This window comes from Seriola dumerili, unplaced genomic scaffold (genome assembly GCF_002260705.1).
Source record: "Seriola dumerili isolate Sdu_G_001 unplaced genomic scaffold, Sdu_1.0 BDQW01000068.1, whole genome shotgun sequence".
Taxonomy (NCBI): domain Eukaryota; kingdom Metazoa; phylum Chordata; class Actinopteri; order Carangiformes; family Carangidae; genus Seriola; species Seriola dumerili.
This window is the reverse complement of record NW_019174323.1, coordinates 16,775,558-16,783,663: the sequence shown is the minus strand read 5'-3', so window position 1 is coordinate 16,783,663 and position 8,106 is coordinate 16,775,558.

Below are 8,106 nucleotides of genomic sequence, written 5' to 3'. Positions count from 1 at the left end.
TTTCTGATGTTTACCTTCTCTCAGTTCATATTTTGTTTATTTTTTATGCAGATTGTTGTTTTTGTTTTCTTCTATTCTACCACAAAATTAAATAAAACAATAAAAATATTTTACTCCGTCCCTCCTTCTTTTTCAGATAATTTATGTATGTATGTGGTCCCTTCCTCCTTTAACATAAATGAATGCTGTGACATGAGGTACTGTACAAATTTTCTGCATATTGGCATTAATCACTCACACTAGCTATACAGAAAAGGGGTCAGTGGTTAGTATCTTGCCCAAGGATACGTCACCATGCGGACTGGAGAAGCCAGGAATCAAACCACTGACCCTTCAATTAATGGTCAACCCGCTCTGTCTCCTGAGCCACAGCTGCCCAGTGTTTTTGTTAACTTCCTGTGATGATTGTATTGATAAAAAAATCCTCAAGTCAGAGAAGGTGAAAGCTTTTGTCAGACAGGCATATGCTCCTGAAATCAGTACAGTGTGAACTCAATTCATATTAATGTCATAAATAAAAACTCCAAATGAAAAGTTCTCCATCAGGACAAACCACAACAATTAAACTCACAAAAATACCAAAAGAAAAGATAAGTTTCTTTATTTTTTCCCAGCCACATAGTCATCATTTTACAGCTCTCTCTGTTAATCATTGTACATGGAGGAAAGTCCTTCTGGGCCAGTGGCCAGAGTCACATGACCTCCGATTCCAACTGTGGCCACTACACTAAAACCAACTCACAACACAGCGAAATTAAATTTAGTTGCTATTATCACCAGTAATCTCTGGTGTCGACCAAACAAACATGGCTGCCATATTAAGGACTATAACTATATGCACATTTTGCTGAGGATACATTTATGCTTTCTTGTAATTGAGTATTTCTACACTGTGATATTGCTTCTTTTAATGAGACAGTGATCTGAAGTCTTGCACCACAGGCAGATAACTAAAGTGCATCCAATTTTGTTTTCATTACTTTTTTTTGGCATTTTTGGTTTACTGAGGCCATTTTTTAAAAGTTTCTTTGATGTGCATTCATTTTGAACTCTGCTTTATTTGTATTCCTCCATTGCTCTATCATTTCCTTTCCTGTCCTCCTCTCTGTCTGCTACTTTCACAAACTTCATCTTTTCATCCACAAATGACGAGCAGACAGCAGTTACTGTGGCATTGCTGTTCATCTCTTTGGATGCATTATGCATGTTGTGTTGTGTGCTCTTACAACATCAAATAGCACACAGAGCCACGCACACCTGTCATTACACACACACTCACAGGCCAACATGAATGTTAATGAGTGCACCTTCAAAATGCATTTATGCATTCAGTGAAATTTCTATTTACCACAGGCTTAAGCCTAGTTTCTTTGAGAAAATCATCTACACTTATGTTTTTCTTCTACCCTTTCTTTTCTGTTATTCTTTCTACTCCGTCTTTCTCCATTCCTGTGTGTGTGTGTGTTCTTGTATGGCTATACATTGTGAGGACCAGTTTGAGTTTTAGACCATTGGAGAGAGGTCATTCGGGACATTCCTTGCTTTCTGGCACATCTTCAAATGCCTGTCTGAGGGTTAAAACCTGGTTTAAGGATTCAGGTTACAATTAGGTTTAAGTTAAGGGTAGGGTTGTGGTTGGCGTTATGCATTCAGCTGCTATGGTTGAAATTAGGGTAAGGGGCTGGGGAATGCATTATGTCAATGAGTGTCCTCAGAAAGATAGCTATACAAATATCTGTGTGTGTGGTAGTGCGGTAATGAGGTGGAGGTGGGAGCCATCAGTGGTGTAGTCGTGTCTGGAGAAGTGGGAATTTTCTCATGCCCCAAATTTTTTTAAAGCCTCCCATCCAGCAAAGGATAAATGCTCTTCGTCAATCCAACAGTGACATGTAAAACTACTCTTTCATATTTAGGTCACCCAAAAATGGTGAGGAGTATTTGCAAATCATCACTGAAATTCCGCTGCTTAACTTCAGGGAGTATGGATCATTATGAAATTATCATTAGCGACACAAGAGATGTTGATTCCGCAATCAATACCAGCCAACAGAATACAGGGTATATTTTGAGCTTATTGCAACAGAGAGTGTAGCCGGAGTGTGTCATCATTATAAAAATAACATTATTTGTCAAGGGTTGCTTTGGAAATGTTACTGGTCCTGCACAAGCCTCACACATGAATATAAGATATTTTCAACATGAGGGAAAGATGGTGAGATTAGACACGGCTGGTTTTCATAATAAACTGTTCTGGACTAAATTGGACAATTCTTAATACATGGTCACAAACCAACTTTAGTGGAGCAAAGACTGTCCAGGTGATGGTAACAGATTACTGGGTGTACTCTTAGCCCAGGGGATTTCAATAAATGGTTATTCCCATGTTTGTTTGTTATTTTTTTCCAGGATGGGAAACTGGAGGCATGACCCATCCGCCGTTGATTGGCTTACCCTGATACTTTTACCCTAAACAATCATCTCTTCTCATACCTAAACCTGTGTCTCATGTTTAGTTACTTCTCTGCCTCCTTTAGTGATAATGTATGTATGGTATGGTATTACAGGGTAGGTGTAATAAATATAGTTTATTTGTCGACATGGTTAGGGTGAACCCTAATTTGAATACTAGCCAATCAAAGGCAGAGTAGTGCGGGTCTTGCCTTCACCTAAGAGAAACTGGAATTACCACATAACAGTTATATGCCTCTGCCACTCAGACTAATTTCAGGTTAAATCCCTATTTATCCGGAGTCATATAAAATATTAAACATTAATGTTTTGTCATAATTGCTGTTGAAGTCTTGAGTATAGGCTAAAAAGTGTTACACTGACCTTGACTTTTGACCTTTAACCAACAAAGTCTAATCAGTTCATCCTTGAGTCCAAGTAAACATTTGGACTGCAGGTCCGACTGTCGCCGGCAAGGAGGATAAAATCGAGTTTGCAGAACACTACTGAATGAAGACATTTCTGCATCAGAGAAGTGGGTATACACAATGATGAAAAATAAGTGGGTACATGCCATGTACCCACACATAACCTACATTACACAACTAAGTGCCTGCTGTAAAGTCACAGAACTCTATAAATTTGATCTGCATCATTTACTGAGTAAGCTGCTGATATCCTACTTTGGCTGTAATAGTTGCTCACCAATGCTCCCTTTATCCCTTTACACATTCACACATTAATTTTATGAGGATTTCTTCTAAACACACACTCACACACACTACTGTGATAAGATCACATAGTCTTTAAACTGTGACGTTTTTATGACGTTTTATGCCTTACTATACTATGACTTTTTTTTACCTTACTATGACGTTTTTATGCTGTACAATACTAAGTCTTTTTCATTACTTTTCATACCTTACTATGCAATGACATTTTTATGAACTTTTGAGGACTTACTGTACTATGTTGTTTTTATGACTTTTTACACATTATCATACTATGTTTTATGCCTTACTATATTATGTTGTTTTTATCATTTTTTTTTTACTACCGTACTATACTATTACTTTTTTTTGACTTTTTATGACTTACTATACTATGACATTTTTGTAACTTTTTAGGCCTTACTATACTATGTCGTTTTTATGAATTTTTACAGCTTACTATACTATGACCTTTTTAGGAGTTTGACGCCTTACTATGCTATGAGGTCTTTAGGACTTTTTATGCCTTACTATGTTGTTTTCATGACTTTTTATGCCTTACTATACTATGACGTTTTTATGTCGTACGATACTATGTCCTTACTATACTATGTTGTTTTCATGACTTTTTATGCCATACTATAGTATGACTTTTGTAGGACTTTTTACACCTTACTATACTATGACGTTTTAATGCTGTACAATACTATCTCTTTTTCATTTCTTTTCATACGTTACTATACTGTGAAATTTTCTTGACATTTTTTTTTCCTTACTGTACTATGATGTTTTTATGACTTTTTATGCCTTACTATAATATGACGTTTTAATGACTTTTTATGTCTTACTTTAATATGAAATTTTTATGCCTTACTATACTATTATGTTTTTATGACTTTTTACGCCTTACTATACTATGATATTTTCATGCCTTACTATGCTATGACGTTTTTTTGCTTTACTATACTATGACATTTTTATCACTTTTTATGCCTTACTATGCTATGACATTTTTTGCTTTACTATACTGACGTTTTTTCTGACTTTTTATGCCTTACTATACTATGACATTTTTATGCCTTATTATACTATGATGTTTTTATGTCTTTTTATGCATTACTATACTATCACGTATTTTATGACTTTTTATGCCTTACTATACATTCACATTTTTCTGACTTTTTATGCCTTACTATACTATCACGTTTTTATGCCTTACTATACTACCACGTTTTTATGCCTTACTATACTACCACGTTTTTATGCCTTACTATACTACCACGTTTTTATGCCTTACTATACTACCACGTTTTTATGCCTTACTATACTACCACGTTTTTATGCCTTACTATACTACCACGTTTTTATGCCTTACTATACTACCACGTTTTTATGCCTTACTATACTACCACGTTTTTATGCCTTACTATACTACCACGTTTTTATGCCTTACTATACTACCACGTTTTTATGCCTTACTATACTATGATGTTTTTATGACTTTTTATGCCTTGCTATACGATGAAATTTTCTTGGCATTTTCTTTGCCTTACTATACTATGACGTATTTTCTGACTTTTTATGCCTAACTATACTATGATGTTTTTATGACTTTTTACGCCTTAGTATACTATGACGTTTTTATGCCTTACTATACTATGAAATTTTCTTGGCATTTTCTTTGCCTTACTATACTATGACGTATTTTCTGACTTTTTATGCCTTACTATATTATGACATTTTTATGACATTTTTTGCCTTACTTCACTATGACATATGTTCTGACTTTTTATGCCTAACTATACTATGACGTTTTTATGACGTTTTTATGCCTTACTATACTATGACATTTTTACGCCTTACAATACTATGATGTTTTTTTGACATTTTTTGCCTTACCATACTATGATGTTTTTATGCCTTACTATACTATGAAATTTTCTTGACATTTTTTTTGCCTTACTACACTATGACGTATTTTCTGACTTTTTATGCCTTACTATACAATGATATTTTTATGTCTTTTTATGCCTTACTATAATATGACTTTTTTATGACTTTTTATGCCTTACTATACTATGACATTTCAATGACTTACTATACTATGATGTTTTTATGACTTTTTACGCCTTACTACACTATGACATTTTCACGCCTTACTATACTATGACGTTTTTATGACTTTTTACATCTTACTATACTATGACATTTTTATGCCTTTTTATGCCTAACTATACTATGACATTTTTATGTCTTACTATACTATGACATTTTTATGCCTTTCAATGCTATGACGTTTTTTTGCTTTACTATACTGTGACATTTTTATCACTTTTTATGCCTTACTATACTATGACATTTTTTTTTACTTTTTATGCCTTACTTTGCTATGACGTTTTTTTGCTTTACTACACTATGATGTTTTTCTGACTTTTTATGCCTAACTATACTATGATGTTTTTATGACTTTTTACACCTTACTATACTATGATATTTTTACGCCTTACCATACTATGACGTTTTTATGACTTTTTACGTCTTACTATACTATGACATTTTCATGCCTTACTATACTATGACGTTTTTTTTGACATTTTTTGCCTTACTTCACTATGACATATTTTCTGACTTTTTATGCCATACTATACTATGAAATTTTCTTGGCATTTTCTTTGCCTTCCTATACTATGATGTATTTTCTGACTTTTTATGCCTTACTATACTATGACATTATAATGACTTACTACACTATGATGTTTTTCCGACTTTTTATGCCTAACTATACTATGATGTTTTTATGACTTTTTACACCTTACTATACTATGAGATTTTTACGCCTTACCATACTGTGACGTTTTTATGCCTTACTATACTATGAAATTTTCTTGGCATTTTCTTTGCCTTACTATACTATGACGTATTTTCTGACTTTTTATGCCTTACTATACTATGACGTTTTTATGACTTTTTACGCCTTACTATACTATGACATTTTCATGCCTTACTATACTATGACGTTTTTATGACTTTTTACATCTTACTATACTATGAAATTTTCATGCCTTACTATACCATGACGTTTTTTTGACATTTTTTGCCTAACTATACTATGATGTTTTTATGACTTTTTACGCCTTACTATACTATGACATTTTTACGCCTTACCATACTATGACGTTTTTATGCCTTACTATACTGTGACATTTTTATCATTTTTTATGCTTTACTATACTATGAGGTTTTTTTGACTTTTTATGCCTTATTATACTATGACGTATTTTCTGACTTGTTATGCCTTACTATACTATGACGTTTTTATGACTTTTTACGCCTTACTATACTATTACATCTTTACGCCTTACTATACTATAACGTTTTTTTTTACATTTTTTGCCTTACTTCACTATGACGTATTTTCTGACTTTTTATGCCTAACTATACTATGACGTTTTTATGACTTTACTATACTGTAACACTTTTATCACTTTTTATGCCTTACTATACTATAACGTTTTCATGACTTTTTACGTCTTACTATACTATGACATTTTTACGCCTTACCATACTATGACCTTTTTTTGACATTTTTTGCCTTTCTACGCTATGACGTTTTTCTGACTTTTTATGCCTTACTACACTATGACGTTTTTCTGACTTTTTATGCCTTACTACACTATGACGTTTTTCTGACTTTTTATGCCTTACTATACTATGACATTTTTATGAATTTTTATGCCTTACTATACTATGACGTATTTTCTGACTTTTTATGCCTTACTATACTATGACATTTTTATGCCTTACTATACTGTGACGTTTTTATGACTTTACTATACTATCACGTTTTTATGCCTTGCTATACTATGACCTTTTTTTTTGTCTTTTTATGCCTCACTATACTATTACGTTTTCATGCCTTACTATAATGTGACTTTTTTCTGACTTTTTATGACTTACTATACTATGACATTTTTTTGCCTTACAATGCTATAACGTTTTTTTGCTTTACTATACAGTGACATTTTTATCACTTTTTATGCCTTACTATACTATGATGTTTATTTGCTTTACTACACTATGACGTTTTTCTGACTTTTTATGCCTAACTATACTATGACGTTTTAATGACTTTTTACGCCTTACTATACTATGACATTTTTACGCCTTACTATACTATGGTGTTTTTTTGACAATTTATGCCTAACTATACTATGACTTTTTTATGACTTTTTACGTCTTACTATACTATGACATTATGACTTACTATACTATGATGTTTTTCTGACGTTTTATGCCTAACTATAATATGACGTTTTTATGACTTTTTACGCCTTACTTAACTATGACATTTTTACGCCTTACCATACTATGACGTTTTTTTGACATTTTTTGCCTTACCATACTATGAGGTTTTTATGCCTTACTATACTGTGACATTTTTCTCATTTTTTATGCTTTACTATACTACGACATATTTTCTGACTTTTTATGCCTAACTATACTATGACGTATTTTCTGACTTTTTATGCCTTACTATACTATGACGTTTTTATGCCTTATTATACTATGACGTTTTTTTGACTTTTTATGCCTTATTATACTATGACGTATATTCTGACTTGTTATGCCTTACTATACTATGACGTTTTTATGACTTTTTACGCCTTACTATACTATGACATTTTCATGCCTTACTATACTATGACGTTTTTATGACTTTTTACATCTTACTATACTATGAAATTTTCATGCCTTACTATACCATGACGTTTTTTTGACATTTTTTGCCTAACTATACTATGATGTTTTTATGACTTTTTACGCCTTACTATACTATGACATTTTTACGCCTTACCATACTATGACGTTTTTATGCCTTACTATACTATGAAATTTTCTTGGCATTTTCTTTGCCTTACTATACTATGACTTTTTTGCCGACTTTTTC